The following is a 24495-nucleotide window of genomic DNA, read 5'->3' on the forward strand; positions in this document are numbered from 1 at the left end:
GTAACCACTCAAAAAAATCCAGAACTGAAATATATAATGTAATAAAAGAAGAAACAGAGGGAAACATCATAGGATACCACCACACAGAAATAATAGACAACAACAAAAAGGCAAAGAAACAATGGAGGCACAGCTTTACCTGAACTCTAAAGATAGAATGACAGGAAATCCTCACATATTAATAACCACCCTAAATGTAAATGGACTAAACTCACCAATAAAAGGCACAGAGTAGCAGATTGGATCAAAAAATTAAACCCAACCATATGTTGTCTCCAAGAGACACATCTCAGCTACAAGGACAAGCACAGATTCAAAGTGAAAGGGTGCAAATTGACATTCCAAGCAAATGGTACCCAGAGAAAATCAGGTGTAGCCATAATGATATCAGATGAAACAGACTTCAAGGTGAAAAAGATAATAAGAGACAAAGATGGACATTTCATAATGGTGAAGGGGACTATACAACAAGAAGACATAACAGTCATCAATATTTATGACCCCAATCAGGGAGCACCGAAATATACCAAGCAACTACTAACAGAACTAAAGGGAGAAATTGACCAAAACACAATTATACTAGGGGACTTAAATACATCATTGACAGCTATGGATAGATCATCCAAACAGAAAATAAATAACGAAATAGTAGCCCTAAATGACACATTAGATGAAATGGACATAATTGACATTTATAGAGCACTTCATCCTAAAACATCAGACTATACATTCTTTTCTAGTGTACATGGAACATTCTCAAGGATAGACCATATATTGGGACATAAAATCAGCCTCAGCAAATTTAAGAAGATTGAAATCATACCAAACATATTCTCTGATCACAAGGCTTTGAAATTGGATATCAACTACAAAAAGAAAGCAGGAAAAAACACAAATACATGGAGATTAAACAACATAATTTTAAAGAATGACTGGGTCAAAGAAGAAGTTAGAGGAGAGATCAAAAGATACATAGAAACAAATGACAATGAAAATACATCCTACCAAAATTTTGGGGATGCAGCAAAAGCAGTTTTAAGAGGGAAATTTATCTCATTACACGCCTATCTCAAGAAACAAGAAAAATCCGAAATAATTAACCTCATGTCACACCTTAAAGAACTAGAAAAAGAAGAACAAGTGAAACCCAAGATCAGCAGAAAAAAGGAAACAACAAAAATCAGAGCAGAACTAAATGAAATAGAGAACAAAAAGACAATAGAAAAAATAAATGTGACAAAGAGCTGGTTCTTTGAAAAGATTAACAAAATTGACAAACACTTGGGTAGACTCACTAAGATAAAAAGAGAGAAGACACTAATTAAGAAAATCAGAAACGTAAAAGGGGAAGTTATCACGGACACCACAGAAATACAAAGGATTATCCAAGAATACTATGAAGGACCTTATGCCACCAAATTCAATAATCTAGAAGAAATGGACAAGTTCTTAGAAACATATAGCCTTCCAAGGCTGAACCATGAAGAACTGGAAAATCTAAACAGACCGATCACCAGTAAGGAAATTGAACCAGTCATCCAAAACCTTCCCTAAGCAAAAGTCCGGGACCAGATGGCTTCACTAGTGAATTCTACCAAATCCGCATCAAAATCCCAATGGCATTTTTAAAGAAATAGAACAAAAAGTCATCAGATTTGTTTGGAACTACAAAACACCCCAAACAGCCAAAGCAATCTTACGAAAAACGAAAAGTACAGGAGGTATCACACTCCCTGACTTTAGCTTGTATTACAGGGCTACAATAATCAAAACAGCATGGTATTGGCAGAAAAACAGACACTTAGACCAATGCAATAGAATTGAGAACTCAGAAAAATACCGCATAAATATGGACAGATGTTTGACAAAGAAGCCAAAAACATACAATGGAGGAAAGACAGCCTTTACAATAAATGGTGCTGGGAGAATTGGATAGCCACATGCAAAAGAATGAAACTAGACTGCTATTTGTCACCATGTACCAAAATCAATTCAAAATGGATCAAAGACTTAAGCATAAGACCTGACACAATAAACTGCATAGAAGAAAACATAAGTACTAAACTTATGGACCTTGGGTTCAAAGAGCATTTATGAATTTGACTCCAAAGGCAATGGAAGTAAAAGCTAAAACAAATGAATGGGACTATCTGAAACTTAAAAGCTTGTGTACAGCAAAAGAAACCATCGGCAAAATAAAGAGACATCCAACTGAATGGGAGAAGATTTTTGCCAACAGTGCCTCCGATAAGGGGCTAATATCCAAAATATACGAGGAACTCATGAAACTCAACAACAAAAAAACAAACAACCCAATTGAAAAATGGGCAGAGGACTTAAGAGACATTTCTCCAAAGAGGACATACAAATGGCAAATAGACATATGAAAAAATGCACAACATCACTAATCATCAGAGAAATGCAAATCAAAACCACAATGAGATATCACCTCACCCCAGTCAGAATGGCTATCATCAACAAGACAAATAGTAACAAGTGTTGGAGAGGCCGTGGAGAAAAAGGAACCCTCATACACTGTTGGTGGGAATGCAGACTGGTGCAGCCATTATGGAAGGCAGTGTGGAGGTTCCTCAAAAAATTACGAATAGAATTGCCATATGACCCAGCAATCCCTCTCCTGGGTATCTACCCAAAAAATCTGAAAACATTTATACATAAAGACACATGTGCTCCAGTGTTCATTGCAGCTTTGTTTACGGTGGCCAAGACATGGAAACAACCAAAATGTCCTTCGATAGATGAATAGATAAAGAAGTTGTGGTATATATACACAATGGAATACTATTTGGTGGTAAGAAAAGATGATATAGGAACATTTGTGACAACATGGATGGATCTTGAGAGAGTAATGCTGAGCGAAATAAGTCAGACAGAAAAAGCAGAGAACCATGTGATTTCACTGATATGTAGTATATAAACCAAAAACAACAAAAGAACAAGACAAACAAATGAGAAACAGAAACTCATAGACACAGACAATAGTTTAGTGGTTACCAGAGGGTAAGGGGGATGGGGGGTGGGAGATGAGTGTAAGGGGATCAAATATGTGGTGATGGAAGGAGAACTGACTCTGGATGGTGAACACACAATGGGATTTATAGATGATGTAATGCAGAATTGTACACCTGAAATTTATGTAATTTTACTAACAATTGTCACCCCAATAAATTGAAAATATAAATTAAAAAAAAAAAAAAAAAAAGCTGGGCCCATCTTCCCAGGTCAGTTCTCCTGTCTTTGCATGGCCTGGCTCAGCTCGCATTGCTAAACCCAAGTGATTTAATGCAAAGGGAAATGATACTTCCCATCTTCTGTAGGTGTGATTGCTAGTCAAAACGTGATATTTACTAGCCATATGACTTTGGGTAAGTATTTTTCCTCTCTGGCCTCTATTTCCTAACGTGTAAGTAGTGTCACGTTGCAGAGGGACATGCAGATTAAATGAGATGGCCTAGCAAAGCGTTTAGCACAATGTTTCATCACCAGTTGCCATTATTAGCCATGCAAACACAGTTATACATTTACTAACAGTTCTTACAATTATAGTTATCCTGTTTGCCTTCACTGATTCTCAGGAAGCCAATAAAACCCCACACAGATGAAGTGTCAGCACCACAACACCCTCTTTAAGATCCAGAGGTAGAGCAGTGTTTGACAGCACTGCACTGGCCCCCAAAGATGCCTGACCACGTGCTCCAATGGCCTGGGGGGATGCATGGAGAGAAGGTGGTGGGCATGGCCATAGGTGTCTCTAACTCAGGATCCCAGGTAGATGTGTATAGAGCATGGGATAGTGTATGTGTATTCTCAAAGTCAGCACTGTGACCTGGGATCTCAATGTGTGCCCAGTGAGTTTTCCTCACCTGCTATGGGATAGCGGAGTCCATGCCTAACTTGAAGGTTTTGACACCATGTCGTCCATCGGTGGGTTGGTGCATCTTTATGTTAATCCATCACCCCACCTCTGGGGTCACAAGTTGTTTTGGGCATCTCGGACCTGCCAGCTCTGTATGGGCACCCAGGGGCTGCTGCACTACAAGGGCATGTATACCTTCAGAGGCCTGGGCCTTTTTGGCTGGGGTGTGTATAGAGGAGGTAGCAGGTGCACTCCATTGTAATTGTCACCCACTGGTGCTGATGCAACCCTAGTTTGGAGAATGGGTATACCAGGTGCAGGCCCTGGGGCAGCACCAGTCCTGTCTCTCTTGGAGGTGAGCTGGGAGCTTGTCTGTGGGCTGTGCAACATTTAGATGTATCAGTCAAGTGCTGGGTTTTCCACTCTGGGGGTGCTCATGGAGCTCCCTGGGCACCCTGGAGACCCCAGAATCTGATTCCACATGGCTATGCCACAGAAACTTGGAGACCTCCCTGTCATCCTGAAGTGCAAGGCCAGAGGTCAGAGCCCCAGGTTTCAGATAAAGGTGCCCTGTGAGTTCTCTTCTCATGCTTGGTGCAATCTCTGTCTTCAGGGAGTGACTATTCTCTCCTGTGTCCTTGATTTCCCATCTATGAAAGGCCAGTGTGACACTGTGAACCTCTCCACACAGTGGGGGGAGGTGAGGGCTGGAAAGCCAGACCAAAAGGAGCAAAGCAAGACATGCAGAGTGATCGACCGCACTTATTGCTTCGATCAGGGTACTTAGTGGGCAAACAGGTAAAGAGTGCTCCTATTTTGACATCCCATAATGAATGGGCTGACTGAATTTAGTTCAATGCAGGATTTTGAAAGTAAACCAGGTTGCATTTTTAAAATCCCTTTTCCTGAAATAATAAAAATTTGCCTTTTTACTTTTGCTTTGTTTCTCTCTGTCTCCATGTCTCCACCTATTGGGGAAAAAAAGGGGGCTAAGGAGAAGATGTCAGGGCAAACAGGTTGGGGTTGGGACCCCAGTGGCCAGAGAGAGCCCCTAGGTAACATAGGCAGTTGCTAGTAGTGGTGGCTGTGGTGACATGGTGAGGATAGGGAATGGAGATGGACTCAACAGAGTCTGCCCCCAGGGGCACAATGGCAGAAAAGAGTCCTTATTAATTAGGCATTCCAACCTAATCCTTCTTGTCTAGCTGGATTCTCCTAGGCATTCCAACCTAATCCTTCTTGTCTAGCTGGATTCTCCTAGACAAGAAGGCACAGTTGACAGCCTAGTACCAGTGCTAAATCCTGTTAAAACTGACAAGAGTCAAAATAACAATGGCCTGTGGTGTGCAGAGGCCCCACATCTCCATTTCCGGATGATTCCTCTAACGTGGCCGTCCATGACATAGAATTGCCTGCCTAAGCTTGGGCTTTTAATTTCATTTTACCGGTAGTTAAGTTTCATCATCAAATGAAACAGGAGTTTCATTCCCATAAGCGTTCTGGATTATGTCGAGTTTCCCTCTGAAAGTCTGAATCACACTGTCCATGCCCTACTTTTCTCCAACACTGCAAGGGAAACATTCCTCTGCAGAAAACATTCCTCTGAGAGCCCTAGTTATTTCATTTTCCTTTTCCAGTTCTTTCTAGAAGATGAAAATTAGAAAGTGACCTGATCTCAGTTCTGGGAGAATATCACAGTGCTCTCAGGCCTCTGCTGTAATATGTATTCTCAGCTAGGGGAGAACATAAGCAACGGTAAAGCCTCCTATTAAATTCTAGACATCAGCCTCTTCATCTGAATGAGAACTGTTGGTCCCAGGTTGGGTCCAGCTCTTGGACATTTTCTATTAGACCCACACAGTGTTCTTAAATTTTTAAATTAATTATCACTATTTAAGAAGTGTAAGATTTTACGTAAAGATCTGGATTTCTGCTTTCTCTTGAAAAAATCAAAGTGTCTGGCAATGCTGGTCCCTTCTGACCTGGCAATCAGTGGCCACACCAAGATCCTCTTGGGTGCTGCCTTGCCGGCTCCTGTAGCTGTGGGTGCCTAAACTTCACTGAACATCAATGTAGTAGCACACCTGCCTTCCATCTAAAGCCACGAGACTTCTTCATCTGGTATTTATCTGTGATCTATTCAGGATCCTATGTCCATTGCTCTCTGTATGAAAGGGGTGTGTGTGTGGAGAGTTCTTCTAATTATAGCATCTTATGAATCCTTGATGCCTCTCCAACAGATGTCCTCTCTTATTCTTCTTGAGAGAAGCTCGATTGTGTATCTGTTGGCAATAAACTTCAAGAGATGCTGGTAGACTCTGAGCCAGGTCTGAACCAACATCCACCCCTAGCCAGCTACCTGGGTCAGGGCAGACTTGTGGTACAGACTGCTTATGTAGTGTGAGGGGAAGTGCTGGGTGCTTCTGGGAAATGCCCCCTTCCCTGCAATAGAGAGGTGAGAAACGGTCATCCCGTCCTCTGAATGATCTTCTGAGTACTGGTTTGCCAAGAAACATGTCAGCTCAGAAAGATGGAGGAGCATAAACAGGGAAGGAAACTGGGTCCTCAAAGGCCTCATTGAACTGCTGAATAAGCCACAAAAAATCTCCTCACGTGAGACTTCTTATATGAAATTATTAGCGTTTTAATTGTTCAAGCAACTTTGTTACTTACAGTTGAAAAATTCTATCCAGACTTTGGAGCCCTAAAGATTTTACTCTATAGGACAAGTGCTGACCCCAAGGCCTTTCAAGCCCTTCCTGGGTCTTTAGAGCTTTGGTCTGTTTGCTGAAGCAAAGATCCATGCAACAGTTCTAGGCACCAAACTCTGCTCCCCACACACATGTTGGAAAAGAGAATGGACTATTTGTGGTGACCTCCCTCTTTAGGTGCTGACGATGAGGAAGGCATCTAAATGGAGGAGGGAAGTAGCTGCTTATACCTGCAGATGTTGCAGATGGTGGCTTGGGAGGGCTAACAATGAAACACTTGGGAAGACTAGCTTTTGTCTGCTCGTCCATACTCCAACAGCCTGCTCTGCACCTTGGGGCCCAGTGAAAACGGGAGCAGTAGATGGCACAGAGAGGGCAGTAGGCAGATAAGCTTGAGCTGGCCAGATACCTGCATTCACACCCACATACCTGCTGTCACCTTCCTCGTTCCCATGGAAATAAAGTGGGTGGCAAAAAGGAAGATGAGACGCCAAGGTACATCAGGTTCCAACATGCAGAAACCATTTCAGACCTACACTGGGAGCAGGCTACACCCTCTGCCTATTCAAGAGGAAACATGATGCTGTCATCACACACAGCAACTGCAGTTCTACACAGTTTCCCAAGGCAAAGTCAGACTGCCCCAGGGTTTCCAGCATTTCACCTGAGTAATTCAGCAAGTGTGAGTTTTTTCTTTTAGCTCTTGTGTTTTAAAGGCAGTGGTGACTTCGGTGTGCTAATAATTCATCTCTGAGTCCAAAGAAAAAATTGTAATTTAAAATGGTGACCAATTTGCAGGCATTAGTTTGCCACATGCAAAATCAGCAGATTCCACAAAATTCAATAAAACATACGTACAGGTAACCCACATATAACATGGTTGTTAGGTTCCTTAAAAATACCGTGTTATGCGAGTCCATCTTATATGAAACAAAGAACTAGTACAAAAAAGGGGGTTAGTTTCCAAAAAATAAAACAAAAAAACATGCTATTTTTAGAATTAAGAGAAATATCTTTATTAAAGTAACTTTCACCAAAAGTATAACATATTAATATGTATTAAATAATGTTTTCTTTGTCATCACTCCTAAGCACCATTAACCAAGGGCGTTTCTTTTTGGCAAGATATCATCATCCTCTGAACTTAATACTCCACGAACACAATGGATTTAAAATTCTAATAAATTTTAAAATTCTGTAGTAAAATCTGATACAACATCCATGGTCGAATGAAAACTTTCAAATGAGGTATCTTTTGCTCTTAAAAGTTTTTATTACGTTCCTTGTTATTCGGGGATTTCCCTAATTTCAAATGACATAGCTTTTGCTCTTAAAAGCTCTTATTACATTCCATGTTGTTCGAGGATTTCCCTAATTTCGAATGAGATATTTTTTTGCTCTTAAAAGCTCTTATTATGCTCCATGTTGTTCGGGGATTTCTCTAATTCTCAACCGTGTTAGAGCAAACCCGTGTTATAGAAATGCCGTGTTATACAGGGGTTACCTGTATTTCCATTCAACCCAAAATTTGAAGTTATAAGCAGTGGAAGGTGCAGAATTACAGTAGTTTTTTTACTAAAGAACTGCATAACTCAATATATCAATATGGCATCATAAGATGTGGGTGACCTGCTCTGATTGAGGTTTACTGTTGACTTCTCCTGATAACACAGCAACCTGATTCTTAAAGACACAGAAGGATAGAAAACATTTAGTAGGACATACCATGTTTCCCAAAAAAATAAGACCTAGCTGGACCATCAGCTCTAATGTGTCTTTTGGAGCAAAAATTAATATAAGACCCAGTCTTATTTTACTATACTGTAAGACCGGGTCTATATAATATAATATAATATAATATAATATAATATAATATAATATAATATAATATAATATAATACAATACAATACAATACAATACAATACAATACAATACAATATATACAATATAATACCGGGTCTTGTATTAATTTTTGCTCCAAAAGACGTATTACAGCTGATTGTCCAGCTAGGTCTTATTTTCGGAAGAGGATAGTGCCCTGCTCAGGCCTGGGGAGGCTGAGTCAGCCAAGTGGCAGGTGAGGCCTGCTTCACCAGGACCGTGCCCCTGCCTGGAAGATACAGCAGTTGTTTGCCTGCACGATAATGGGTCTTGGCCCAGCCAATGCCATCTCTCCTCCTGCCACAGCCACACTTTTCACACTTGTGCACTGTCACCTCTGCTTTCCCATCTTTCTCACTTCTCTCTTTTCTTCCTCTTTGATGTCTTAAAACTGCTTTCACAAAGCTTCCCTCCGACCCAGAGCAACTACATGGCCTGTGTCAGTCCTCAGTTACTGGATCCTCAGGTGTACTTTTGGAATCCTCTATCTATCAGGGACAGCAGGACAGCTACCTAGCCCACTTCACAGAAACTTTGCAATGCTATGTACACTAGCCCACACACACACGTGCACACACAGGTGTGTACATACATGTACACACACACATGCATACATGCATATGGCCATACATAGGTATATATGCACATGCACACACAGGGGCAAAAACACACAGGTGCATACAAACACACACAGAGATACGAGTTAACTAATTCACTCTTTTAACTCCTTAGGTCTTGATGACGCTTTGCCTGTCTTCCTATAGTAAATCCAACCTCCCTGTCATCAGTTCTCATGGAAAGCCTTTTCACCTTGTAGCTCTACTTCCTGGAACTCAGCACATTTGTAATTTCACATATGTATATTTGATAGAGAGTCTCCCTCCAGTGACTGTAAACTTCAATAGAGGTGAAAACTTGCCTCTTTTTTCCTTTGCTTACTCCCCAGTGCCTGTTACAGGGAGTAGGTGATCAGTAACTGTTTGTTGAATGAATTCACAAATCCCTAGAGTAAGTGAGACAATTTCCCATGCTAAAGTAAGAGGGAAAGAGGATCAAGCAGGGTTGAATCCTGTCACCTGGGAAATCCAACCCAATTTGCATTTACAGTGTGCATTGCCCATTCGAGACATTTACATTTCAAGAAAATCTATGTTCAAGCTAGAAAATATTGGAGGAGCATTTATAGCCCCTGGACCCCCAGCACCAGGTTTACTGTTGGCAAGTCCTCCAAAATGGAAGTGAATGAAAGAGAATGCATGACTGCTAAACACTGGCCTTTCCCATAGCTCACCAGATCCTTCTCTCTACGTCAAGCTCCCTTTCTTCATCTCCACAGTTCGTCAGGATGGGCATGTGCATCCTGGGGGACACACCAAGATTCCCTGTCCTTCCACATCATGGTTTCTTCTTTTTGTTAACATCAAGGTTCTTAGATTTCCTAAGAGGGTTGACACTGAGATATTTTCAAGGCCCACCACTCAGTGTTCCTTCCCAACTTCCCTCCTATTCACGTGTCTTTTTACACAACGTTAAAACCCACTTTTTAAAATGCACTAGGAAATGCTTTTAAAGGAATAAGAGAAGCACAAAGGTGATGATTATGAACAAGAAATGAGGAAACACAGCAAGAGGAAGGTGACTTGGTCATTCTCAGTCTTCATTATCCTTTAAGATATCCTCATACAGAGACTTCCGGAAAAATGGCGGAGTGAGGTGAGCCTCTGTAAAGCTCCCCTGGAATTTACAAAGAATCGAACAACAAAAACTCCACAAAAGGAATCCCTGCACAGCAGACAGGCAAGACAAAGAGGCCCACTACCGACTGAAATCACCTACAGGTGGGAGATTCGCGCGAGTGGGGGGAGGAGGAAAGGGAGAAGTGCGCGAGACGGAGCCACGCGGGCACAGGACGCAGACCCAGCAAAGCGCACCGAGCTCGCTGCTTCCCGGAAGTACCGCAGCTGCGGGAGAGGGAAGAACTCGGACTGCTAGGGCTCCGCCAGGGCTCCACAGGGCTGAGGGGACAGCATATAACACGGCTGAACCCAACGCTCACGGCAGAGACCTCGGATAAAAGACTGAGGGAAAAAGGCTGAAAATGGTGGTTTAAGCCCTCACTGCCGAGCAGAGAACGGAGCCTTAGGCACTGAGACTAGCCGCCCCCTCCCTCCCCTCCCAGAGCTCACCCCGCCCCCACCTGCCCGGTGCTAGAAGCGAAACAGTAGCAGTGTCAGATCAAAACAACAGAAAATTTGCTGTTTTGAGAACTGTGGACCGCAAACACAAATTCACAGCCCAACTAGTTCCTGCAAAGGGGAGAGAGCTGTGGAAGCAGGACCGGCTGTGGTGGTGGTCGCCGCCATTGCTCTGGGCCACCTCTCACACTCACCCCACCCCTGACCCCACCTATCTGGGCAGATCCCTGCAGGAGTAAACAGAACTGCTGAAACATACAGCTCTGAATCAGGAGCTGGAAGAGCTTTGGAACATCAAAAGCTCTCCGCATACCCACCGGGACACTGCGCCGTGTGACCAAGACGAACTATTAACAGAGGAGAAGCCTGTCTCCCAGGGAATCCCTCCATTGTGTGAGAAGTTGGAATAGTGCTGAGAAAACATAGCACTACCGTGTGGGAGAAGAAAAATAAGTTGCAGTTGGAGAAATAATAAAACATTCTACCAACAAGTACTGGCAAACAAAAGAAAGGCCGCTTTCTATCAACCTGTTGCAGAAGTCACTCCTGTAGATGTCTAGGAAGAGAAACAGTAAACCAGTAATCGCCATGAATAACCAAGGCAACAAGATAGCTCAGAAAGAAAGTGAAAATTCTCCAGAAAAGGCACTTAAAGATACAGAAATATGTAACTTAAATGACAGAGAATTCAAGATTGCAGTCCTGAAAAAACTCAACGAGATATAAGAAAACACAGATGGTCAGTTAAATGAACTCAGAAACTCAATCAAAGAACAGCATGAGCATTTTACGAAAGAGATTGAAATCTTAAAAAAGAACCAAATAGAATTTCTGGAGATTAAGAACTCAATAGAAGAAATTAAGAATGAAATAACCACCTTAGGTAGTAGAGTTGACCAGATGGAGGAAAGAATCAGTGACATCGAAGATAGAAACCTGGAAATGACACAGATAGAAGAAGAAAGAGACTTGAGACTTAAAAGAAATGAAAGAACGCTACAAGAACTTTCTGACTCCATCAGAAAGAGCAATATAAGAATAATGGGCATACCAGAAGGAGAAGAAAGAGAGAAGGGAACAGAGAATATATTCAAACAAATTGTCAATGAGAACTTCCCAAATTTGTGGACAGAACTGGACCCTCGAATCCAAGAAGCAAATAGAACACCTAGTTACCTCAATCCCAACAGGCCTTCTCCAAGGCACATTGTATTGAAGCTGTCTAAAATCAAGAACAAAAAAAGAATCCTCAAGGCAGCCAGGGAAAAGAAGACGGTAACTTACAAAGGAAAGCCCATTAGATTATCATCAGATTTTTCAGCAGAAACTCTACAAGCCAGGAGGGAGTGGAACCAAATATTCAAACTATTGAAAGAGAGAAATCATGAGCCAAGAATAATATAACCAGCAAAGATATCCTTTAAATATGAAGGAGGAATAAAGACCTTTCCAGACATAAAGAAGCTGAGGGAATTTTCTAATACACGACCTGCACTACAAGAAATACTAAAGGAGGCTATTCGACCACCATCAACAGGGACAATTTGTGGCAACCAAAATTCAAAAAGGGGGAGAGTAAAGGCCTGAACCGGAATATGGGAATGGAGAAAGTAAGCATGCTGAAGAAAATGCAATACTCTAATTATCAAACTTTCTTTTACATCAACTTAAGGGTAACCACTCAAAAAAAATCCAGAACTGAAATATATACTGAAATAAAAGAAGAAACAGAGGGAAACATCATAGAATACCACCACACAGAAATAATAGACAACAACAAAAAGGCAAAGAAACAATGGAGACACAGCCTTACCAGAAAACTAAAGATAGAATGACAGGAAATCCTCACATATCAATAATCTCCCTAAATGTAAATGGACTGAACTCACTAATAAAAAGGCACAAAGTAGCAGATTGGATAAAAAAACTAAACCCAACCATATGCTGTCTCCAAGAGACACATCTCAGCTACAAGGACAAGCATAGACTCAAAGTGAAAGGGTGGAAATTGACACTCCAAGCAAATGGTACCCAGAGAAAATCAGGTGTAGCCATAATGATATCAGATAAAACAGACTTCAAGGTGAAAAAGATAACAAGAGACAAAGATGGACATTTCATAATGGTGAAGGGGACTGTACAACAAGAAGACATAACAGTCATCAATATTTATGCCCCCAATCAGGGAGCACCGAAATACACCAAGCAACTACTAACAGAACTAAAGGGAGAAATTGACCAAACACAATTATACTAGGGGACTTAAATACATCATTGACAGCTATGGATAGATCATCCAAACAGAAAATAAATAACGAAATAGTAGCCCTAAATGACACATTAGATGAAATGGACATAATTGACATTTATAGAGCACTTCATCCTAAAACATCAGACTACACATTCTTTTCTAGTGTACATGGAACATTCTCAAGGATAGACCATATATTGGGACATAAAATCAGCCTCAGCAAATTTAAGAAGATTGAAATCATACCAAACATATTCTCTGATCACAAGGCTTTGAAATTGGATATCAAGTGTAAAAAGAAAGCGGGGAAAAACACAAACACATGGAGATTAAACAACATGCTTTTAAAGAACGACTGGGTCAAAGAAGAAGTTAGAGGAGAGATCAAAAGATACATAGAAACAAATGAAAATGAAAATACATCCTACCAAAATTTCTGGGATGCAGCGAAAACAGTTTTAAGAGCGAAATTTATCTCATTACAGGCCTATCTCAAGAAACAAGAAAACTCCCAAATAAATAACCTCATGTCACACCTTAAAGAACTAGAAAAAGAAGAACAAGTAAAACCCAAGGTCATCAGAAAAAAGGAAATAACAAAAATCAGAGCAGAACTAAATGAAATAGAGAACAAAAAGACAATAGAAAAAATAAATGTGACAAAGAGCTGGTTCTTTGAAAAGATTAACAAAATTGACAAACCGTTGGCTAGACTTACTAAGATAAAAAGAGAGAAGACACTGATTAACAAAATCAGAAATGTAAAAGGGGAAGTTATCACGGACACCACAGAAATACAAAGGATTATCCAAGAATACTATGAAGGACTATATGCCACCAAATTCAACAACCTAGAAGAAATGGACAAGTTCTTAAAAACATATAACCTTCCAAGGCTGAACCATGAAACTGGAAAATCTAATAGATGGATCACCAGTAACGAAATTGAATCAGTCATCCAAAACCTTCCCAAAGGAAACGTCCGGGACCAGATGGCTTCCCTAGTGAATTCTACCAAACCTTCAAAGAGGATCTAATACCAATCCTGCTCAAACTCTTCCAAAAAATTGAAGAAGAGACAGTACTCCCTAACTCGTTCTATGAGGCCACATTACCCTGATACCAAAACCTGGTAAGGACAGCACAAAAAAAGAAAACTACAGACCAATATCTCTAATGAATACCGATGCAAAAATCCTAAACAAAATTCTAGCAAATCGAATACAACAATGCATTAAAAAGATTATTCATCACGACCAAGTGGGGTTCATCCCCAGGGCACAAGGATGGTTCAATATCTGCAAAGCCATCAATGTGATACATCACATAAACAAAATGAAGGACAAAAATCATATGATTATATCAATTGATGCAGAAAAAGCATTTGACAAGATACAACATCCATTTATGATTAAAACACTTAATAAAATGGGTATAGAAGGAAAATACCTTAACATAATAAAGGCCATATATGACAAGCCCTCTGCTAATCTCATAATTAATGGAGAAAAACTGAAGCCCTTTGCTCTACATTCAGGAACACGACAGGGATGTCCCCCATCACCTCTGCTTTTCAACATCGTGTTGGAAGTCCTTGCCAGAGCAATCAGGCAAGAGAAAGAAATAAAAGGCATCCAAATTGGGAATGAAGAAGTTAAATTATCACTCTTTGCAGATGACATGATGCTATATATAGAAAACCCTAAAGACTCCACCAAAAAGCTATTAGAAACAATCAACGAATACAGTAAAGTTGCCGGCTACAAAATCAACGCACAAAAGTCCATTGCCTTCCTATATACTAACAATGAAATCTCAGAAAAAGAAATACAAAGAACAATTCCTTTTGCAATTGCAGCAAAAAGAATAAAATACCTAGGAATAAACTTAACCAAGGATGTGAAAGACCTATATGCTGAAAACTATAAGACATTTTCGAAAGAAATTGAAGAAGACACAAAGAAATGGAAAGACATTCCGTGCTCATAGATTGGAAGAATCAACATAGTTAAAATGGCCATATTACCCAAAGCAATATACAGATTCAATGCAATCCCCATCAAAATCCCAATGGCATATTTTAAAGAAATAGAACAAAAAATCATCAGATTTGTTTGGAACCACAAAAGACCCTGAATAGCCAAAGCAATCTTAAGAAAAAAGAACAATAATGGAGGTATCACACTTCCTGACTTTGGCTTGTACTACAGGGCTACAATAATCAAAACAGCATGGTATTGGCAGAAAAACAGACACATAGACGAATGGAATAGAATTGAGAACCCAGAAATAAAACCACATAAATATGGACAGATAATTTTTGACAAAGAAGCTAAAAACATACAATGGAGCAAAGACAGCCTCTTCAATAAATGGTGCTGGGAGAATTGAATAGCCACGTGCAAAAGAATGAAACTGGATTGCTATTTGTCACCATGTACCAAAGTTAATTCAAAATGGATCAAAGACTTAAGCATAAGACCTGACACAATAAACTGCATAGAAGAAAACATAGGTACTAAACTTATGGACCTTGGGTTCAAAGAGCATTTTATGAACTTGACTCCAAAGGCAATGGAAGTAAAAGCTAAAATAAACGAATGGGACTATATGAAACTTAAAAGCTTCTGCACAGCAAAAGAAACCATTGACAAAATAAAGAGACAACCAACTGAATGGGAGAAGATTTTGGCAAACAGTGCCTCCGATAAGGGGCTAGTATCCAGAACATACAAGGAACTCATGCAACTCAACAACAAAAAAACAAACAACCCAATTGAAAAATGGGCAGAGGACTTGAAGAGACATTTCTCCAAAGAGGACATACAAATGGCAAATAGACATATGAAAAAATGCTCAACATCACTAATCATCAGAGAAATGCAAATCAAAACCACAATGAGATATCACCTCACCCCAGTCAGAATGGCTATCATCAACAAGACAAATAGTAACAAATGTTGGAGAGGCTATGGAGAAAAAGGAACCCTCATACACTGTTGGTGGGAATGCAGACTGGTGCAGCCATTATGGAAGGCAGTGTGGAGGTTCCTCAAAAAATTACGAATAGAATTGCCATATGACCCAGCAATCCCTCTCCTGGGTATCTACCCAAAAAATCTGAAAACATTTAGAGATAAAGACACGTGTGCTCCAATGTTCATTGCAGCTTTGTTTACGGTGGCCAAGACATGGAAACAACCAAAATGTCCTTTGATAGATGAATGGATAAAGAAGTCGTGGTATATATACACAATGGAATACTATTCAGCGGTAAGAAAAGATGATATAGGAACATTTGTGACAACATGGATGGATCTTGAGAGAGTAATGCTGAGTGAAATAAGTCAGACAGAAAAAGCAGAGAACCATGTGATTTCACTGATATGTGGTATATAAACCAAAAACAACAAAAGAACAAGACAAACAAATGAGAAACAGAAACTCATAGACACAGACAATAGTTTAGTGGTTGCCAGAGGGTAAGGGGGGCGGGAGGTGGGGGGTGGGAGATGAGGGTAGGGGGGATCGAATATATGGTGATGGAAGGAGAACTGACTCTGGGTAATGAACACACAATGGGATTTATAGATGATGTAATACAGAATTGTACACCTGAAATCTTTGTAATTTTACTAACAATTATCACCCCAATAAATTTAATAAAATAAAATTAAAAAAAAAAGAAAGATATCCTCATACGGTGCAAAATCTCTCTGATTTGAGGTGTGCAGCTTGAGTGTTCTTACCTCTAAAAGCTGAAAGGGCAGTACAGAAATGAAATACTTCCCCAAGGCTGCCAGTGAATCTGCACCAGGAGCAAGGATAGGGTCTGGAAACCCACAAACACCACTTCTCCTGGTTCCCAGGTAACAGTGGGCATAAATCTCATTCCCAGTCACACATGAGAATCACAAACCACAGTGCCAAAGCCTAGCCTGGACCAAGTAAATCAGACTGACTGTGGGTAAGGCCTGGGCTGGGTGTTCTTTTACACACACACACACACACACACACACACACACACACACACAGCATTAAGAAGCACAGGGCCTGGAACGTTCTGAGTACTAAATACATACTTGCTGAACAGAGCTTTGGTCTCCCCCTCAGAGAAGAACATACCTGCACCTCCCTTGGAAGCTCCTTTCCAACCAGCTGGCATTTGCCGGGACATGTGTGGGCACTGTGGTGCACGGGGCCCTTAGGCTGAGCCCCAGGACATCCTGAGTAGAGTGCGCATCTCTGGTGACAGGGAGTCCAAAGGGTCTCTCTTTACCTTGTCTCATTATTCTTCTTGCTAATCTGCAAGTCAGGTCCTTCTACAATCACATGCTGAGATGAGTAACAGAAATCCTCTCTGAGCTGAGCTGCCATGCCCAAGACGCACCAGGAGGATTGATGGAGGAGCCAGGAGTGATGGAGGAGGCAGGAGTGATGGGGGAGTCAGGACTTATACAGGATCCAGGAGTGATGAAGGAGCCACGAGTGATGGAAAAGCAGGGAATGCTGGAGCCAGGAATGATGGTGTAGGAAGCAAGAGCGGTGGAGGGGACAGGAGTGGTGGAGGAGGCAGCCTAGACCAGGGGGTGGGTGTGGGGACACACAGATGCTTTATTATCCATGTCAACCTGATGATCCACAGGTTAATGGAGACAATCAGGAAAGGACATCCACAACCAGAGTCCTTCACCCTCTATGGGTCAGACTCCTCTAGGACTCCGCTGTATTAATTCCATGCTCACACAATAACCTAGACAAAAATGTATATAACATAGTTATTCATAATAGCCCAAAGCTAGTAACAACCCAAATATTCTTCTGGTGAATGGTTAAATAAACTGTTCATCAATACCATCAATGCTACTCAGTAACAATATAAGACTTGCTGACACACACATCAATCTCCTGAGAATTACGCTGAGTGAAAAAAGCCAGTCCCAAAGATTACACGTTGCGTGGTTCCACATATATAATAATCGTGAAATGATAAAGTTATAGTAATGAGAAACAGATTACTGGTTGCCTGGTGTTAAGGAGAGGGTGGGAACAGGAGGCTAGTGGGTGTGGTTAGAAAAAGACAACAGTCAGTGTCCTTGTGTAGATAGAAATGCTCTGGGTCTTGATTGCATCCGTGTCAGTATCCTTGCTGTGATTTTGCATTATAGGTCTGCAAGATGTTATCATTGGGGAAACTGGAGAAAATGTACATGAGAACTCTCTGTATTATTTCTCTCAAACTGTATGTCAATCTACAATGATCTCAAAATAAAAAGTTCGATTAAAGAAAGAGAAGAAGGTCTGGACACAAATTTATTCACATGATGTGTAAGGACTGGACAGAAGCTGTTCTATCACCTGTTAGCTGCAGGGAAGCCAAACTCACCCACCTGGATCTGCCAGCAAACTTCCTAGGTCTTAGGAACAGCATTAGTCCCATGGCCCCCAGGCTGTGGTCTTTGGCAGGACCAGAGATTCTGACCCTGGGAAGAGTGGAGACCAGTCCTATGCAGGGAAATGCAGGGAACCATCAAATAGTGCTATCATGGCCACTGAAAGGACCAGAGGGCAACATTACCTTCATTATTTTGAGAAGATGTACAATTGTCAGCACAATAGCCACTTCTCTGCAGGCTCCAGAAATTTCTGTTAAAAATATTAACACATTACAGAGACAAACTAACTCAACTATCATTACATCAGGGGTTGTAAGCGTTTCCTGTTCAGAACCAGATAGTAAACGTTTTCAGCTTGGCTGGCCATACTGTTGTAACTACTTAGCTCTGTCTTTGTAGCCACAGACAATATGTAAACAAATGGATCTGGCTGTATTCCAACAAAACTTTATTTACAAAATCAGGCAGTTGGCTGGATTTGGCCCATAGGTCATTGTTTGCCAAACCCCTGCCTACATTTATATATTTTTGCAGTTTGCAAAGCATGTTCACCCAGCCACCACCAGTGAGCATGGATAACTCTTACCAAGCTCAGGGGACCTCTCTCATAGGAGGGAAGCCTGGGACACCCAAGGGTGAGACACAGGCCTGGGACCCCGGGAAGGGCACTTGGAAGCCAGCTTGGATGCCGCACACTATCAGGGATTCTTAGAGCGAGTAGGCTGGGAGAGAGCCACGGAGAGTGTGGTATTTTATCCACCAGCAAAGAGTGGTGAAGGAGGCCCATCTCTTTCTCTCCATCATGCCAGCTAAGGGGGAGTGTATTCAGACTGATTCTGACGCAGGCTGATGCTCAGAATTGTGGATCAAGAAAGAAAAACACTTCCCTGGGGCAAGAACCCAGGTCTCCCAGAGCTCGGATCTTAATCTGCTGTGTGAGCTTGAAGCACTCACTTCCCACTAGGTGTTGCTGGAAAATGGGATCAGATTGAAAGTACCTTTATGGCACTATCCTTCATGCCATGAAAAGGGAGCTTTTATCACTAATAACATAATCCTTTGTCCACATTAGGAAATTGAGTAAAGGTGATCATACGTAAAGTCTTGCCTTAGTTCAAACTCCAGTCATTGTTTTCATTCCTAATTTTCTCCAAACAACTTCTGCTCAAGTCAGGCCTGTATATGGACAGAAAGCCCCTGAAGAAACAATCAGTAGAACTTATAAACCATCTTGGGTACCAAGTTCCTTAGATCAGTCATGCAAAAGCTTTGGGAAATGACTCAAATGCCAGGAAGGAAGTTTAAAAAACAAAAGAAAACAAAACAAAACACACACACACACACACACACACACACACACACACACACAAGCGAGCTCATTTAAAGCAAGAACAAAAAATAATGAAAGGCAAACTAAAATAACAAGGAGAATATATGACATTAGCAGCATTTTTTTCCTATAAGTACTGCCAGCACCCGCTCAGAGGAGTGAGGGTGACTTCTGTGGTGGTAGGTGAGAGAGGGAATGTGTGGGAACACTTTATGAGAAGGTGGAATAGGTGACTTCCTTTGTGCCGTTTAATTTGTTTTGAAGTGCAGCTCACCTATAGGCAGGAGCACAGAGCATGATTGATAGTCAACGAGTTTTCACCTGCTAGACTCTAGGCAACCAGCTCAGGAAGCAGAACATTCCCATGCCCTGGAAGCTCTTGCACTCCTTCAGACACCTCAAAGGTGATGCTCTTAACTTCTGACAGCTTTGGGGTGATTGCATTAACAGTGTCACTGGGGTATTCACTTGTGGGTCTGGCTTCTCTCACTCTGTACTGTCTCTGTGAGATCCAGCCATGTTGCATGTGGCTGTAGATGGCTCGTCCACATCTCCTTGCTGAGTGTCCCACTGTGTGAATATGCCACAATTTTGAAACCCATTCTGCTGTTGATGAGATTTAGGTGATTTCCAGATTTTGTTGTGTGTGACTTAGGGAGGTGAAGGCTCCATCAGGCCAAATCCTCCATCTATTAATAAATTGTCTGAAACGCATTATCATAGAGGCAGGTTGTTTGGTCCACATCTTTCTCACTGTGCCCTCCTTATCGAGGGAGAGTCCCTGTGGAGGGGCCACATGCAGTGGTCAGCTCCCTGATACTCTGAGCTCCAGGGGTCTCTCCTTGCAGCAGAGGGCAGAGGGAGCAATAACTGGCACCAGTTTTGGCTCCTTCCTCATTGTGCACTGTATCAGCTCTGCATCTACTTACATCTGAGCCATGATGCCTTTAAAACTCCCCAGAGGACCTTCTCATACCTCTCGCTTCAGTCACACTCATGGGCAGTCTGAAGACCTCACTAAAGCCATAATGGGTTGAGAGAAAATAGACAGTGTGGCCTTCAAGGAGCTCACAGATAGATTGAGCAAATCAGAACAGAGCTTGAGAGATGTAACAAGAAAAACTGTGACTAGAGTCTGAGGGAGGGTGGAAAGGAGGAATGTCAGGAAAAGCCTTGAGGCCTTAGATCCGAGCTGGGTTTTAAAGGACCATGTGTCTGTTGACCAGGCACAAGGTGAGCCTAGATACCTGTTTTATTCAAGATGAGAAACAACATGACAGATGGAGTAGAAATGGGGTAGAACCAGGTGGACTCAATTATTTTCCTCTCTCTCAAATGTAAACCCACCTGAATGCCCCAGCAGAGAGCTGTTTTACTGTGTGTGATTTAGGAAGGTGACATAGGGTGTATGGTTGCAGGTGAGGAGCAGAGCCAGGCCTTGGGCACCAGCACCTGGCCCTCAGTCCTGAGAGGTGGGCTAGTGCTCTGATGGCTGGGGGCAGCACTCAGCCTGCAGCTCCAGGTACATAACTGGCTGTCCTGCATGCCCATCAGTAGTCTTTCATATGCTCAGTGACTGTTCCTGCCATTTTCTCTCCTTCCTGGAAACTGCCCATCTATTCTGTGACCTAAGAAGCCTGTCTTATCACCACCAGGAATGCTGATGCAAACGGCAGGATTTTCCATAAGTGGTCCCCATGCCCAGGTTCAAGTACAGGAACCAATGACTTGGTTTCCTGTGAACTCACTTTAGCGTGACTCAAAGGACAAAGGAGGGCCTTTCCAGAGGCATAGGCGGCAGTGGCTTCTGTTTGATCTGAGGGTTCCCTAGCTCACACTGGGCTCCTGCAAGGGCTGCCTTCCTCTGACAGTGAGGGGTCCAGTTGGCAACTTGTGGAGACTGCTGGTGGCTATGTATTTCCCACATACTTTCTGAAAAATTACCAAGTTTTCGAAAGTTAGATATGAACATATGTATGTGATTTGAAATTCCAGCAGTATTTAGAAGGATACAATGCAATTATTTCCCTTCCTCCTCTAGAACTCCAAGCTTCCTCTCACAGTCTCCCCAGCGGGAGAGTACCCAATACATTCTTCCACGATTTTCTCTCTTCAAATATAAACATGTCCATATATGTGCAGTCCTTTTCAGTCAGCACTTTGTCACTTAGAAATATGTCTTCGAGGTTGTCCCTTATCAGCCCCCATAGCTCTGGCACTTTTTTCTCTCAGTTTTTTCAATGATCTAGTCTAGCACATTCCTTTAACCAGACCCTGTGAACTGTTTTTTTGGGGGTGGGTGGGAGTAGAGAGGGTGTCCATTTTTCTATTGAGATTTTGGTGTTTTTCCTACTGAAATGTAAAGCATATCTATAAAGACAGCCTTTTGTGAGGAGTGTGTGTGTGTGTGTGCGCGCGCGCGTGCTTGAGCGTGCGCACACGCGCGTGCGTGAGTGCACATGTATGCATGCCCATTATTTTTCCTGTTTGCTTTGCCTTTTGAATTCATTTATTTATGGTATATTTTATTTCCAGAAAATTCTAACTTTTATCTAATTAAATTTATTACCATGTCCTCTATGGTTTCTGAATTTGTATTTTGCTTAGATAGGGCTTTTCTTATCACATATCCATAAAAATACTTCCATATTTTCAGTAGTTTCACAGTACTACTTTTTACTTAACTTTTTTGGTTACATCTGGAGTGTATTTTGAATGGTGGGTTAGTTAGAAATCCCATTTAATGTTTTTCCAGATGGTTATCTAGTTGTCTGACTTCTTTTAATGACCAGATCTACTGCTGTATTGATTTTAAATGCCATCTGTATCATAAACTAAACTCTGATGTTATCCGATATACTCTGTACTTGGTTTCCTTCACTTGCCTGTGTATTTATTCATACACCAAACCACATTGTAATACCACTGTAGCTTACGATGTTTCAGTACTTCATTAATTTTATGTATCTGAATCTACTCTTGATCTGAATTTTTCTGGCTGTCCATTTACCTCTTCCTTCCTTTTCTTGTAAGAACTCCCTATAAATAAAAATCAGCTTATCTAGTTGACCCAAACTACCTGTTTTTATGTAGACAACCATAAACATATAGATTAATTGGAGCAGAGGTCCAAATTTATAATGTGGAGCTTTTCAATTCCAAAAGAGATTGTATATTTCCACATAGTCATAGTATTAATTTTTTCCTCTTTGTTGTTTTAAGTTTTTGTCAAAGGAACATGAATTTTATTGGCGACTCTGCGTGGTGAACACACGACATGATATATAGACGATGTGTTACAGAATTGTACACTTGCAACCTATGTGACTTTACTAAAAATTGTCACCCCAATAAACTTTAAAAAAATCTTTTTTTAATTGCTATCATAAATGGAATATTTTTTCCATTTTATTTTCTGACCGGTTTTGGTTTTTATAAAGTTATTGATTTTTGTAAATTAAACTTATAACCAGACACCTGATTGAACTACTCATTATTTCAAACAATTTTTCAGTTGATCCTCTCTGTGTTTCATATATACTACATTTCATCTGCAAAAACATAGTAATTGTAACTCCTCTCTTATGTTTTTGAACTTAATATTTCTCCTCTGGTTTATTGCACTAAATAGCATTTCATGACTATGTTTTATGATGTGGCATTAATTGGTGTCCTGGTTTGAGGCTTTTCTGGGGATGTTCCTAGCTTTTCACTGCTAAGCATGCATTTTTATCACAGTTTTATTATGTTGTGGAAACAAATGTCTATTCCTATTAAAACATATTTAAAATCAGAAATATTCTGAATTTTATCAAACACCTCGTTGAACTCTATGGAAACTGTAGGTATTTTCACCCTTTGACTTGGCAGGAGAAGATAAAACCCCCACTCGGGAGCCCAGCTCTCTGGAACCCTGTTCAGGGTGGGTACACCCATCTACCAGCTTCTGGGCGTGTGGGCTGCTAATGGCTCACAGCTTCCCTGTCCCCCAGAATTGCCTTCAGCCTATGGAGCCCTTTCCCCAGAGATCCCTCCAGAGGTGGGGTCAGCCCACAGCCCCACTGGACTGTCAAAGTTACAAAAAGCCAGTCCCCTGGCCTCCAGGTGGAGCAGACAGCCAGGTGCAATTCATGCTCCAGACAGACCCCTCTGTGGGTCAGGCAAAGATGGACTCCAAAGGAACCTCCTGTTCACCCGCATTTCCCTGTCTGCTCTGCCCCCCTTCAGCTTTCTCCTGAAAACTCCTGTGATAAATAAAGTGCCTGTGTCAGAATCCCCATCCCTGGCTCTGCCTCCAGGGCACACTGGCTGAAGTGAGGTTTACAAAGTGGTAAGAATGGTCATTGATTTCCTAACCCTGACTGGGCTTGAATTTGGAGGAGAAACCTTGTTTGGTGGAGGTTTATTGTTTCTTCAATGTGTTCCTGAGTTGTATTTGCTAATATTTCACTTATGATATTTCCATCAATAATTATAAGAAAGATTGGTTTATTGTTTTCTTTTTGTTTTTCCTCAGGATTTGGTATCTTATGTATTGAATAAAAATAAATATAAAGTTTTGTATTTTTATTGTTCTAGAACACTTAAAATGGCATTGGGATTATCTGTTACTTGAATTTGAAGGTTTCATCAAATATCATAGAAATTATATGGACTTGGGGGGAGGGTTCAGACCTTTAGTAACATTCTTTTTTTTTTTTCCTGCAGAACACAGAGATTTATTATGGCAGAAGGAGAAGTTAAGGCGGCTAGAGAAATGAGCTGTTCCTTGCCTGTTTGTACAAGGAAAACATTTTTTTTCTATAGAATTCATTCTGTAGGGTTGATAAAGGGTTAGAAATTAGTGCCTCATG

The sequence above is a fragment of the Rhinolophus sinicus genome, chromosome 13, assembly GCF_057876585.1.
Source record: "Rhinolophus sinicus isolate RSI-liver-muscle chromosome 13, RSI-T2T, whole genome shotgun sequence".
Lineage (NCBI taxonomy): Eukaryota > Metazoa > Chordata > Mammalia > Chiroptera > Rhinolophidae > Rhinolophus > Rhinolophus sinicus.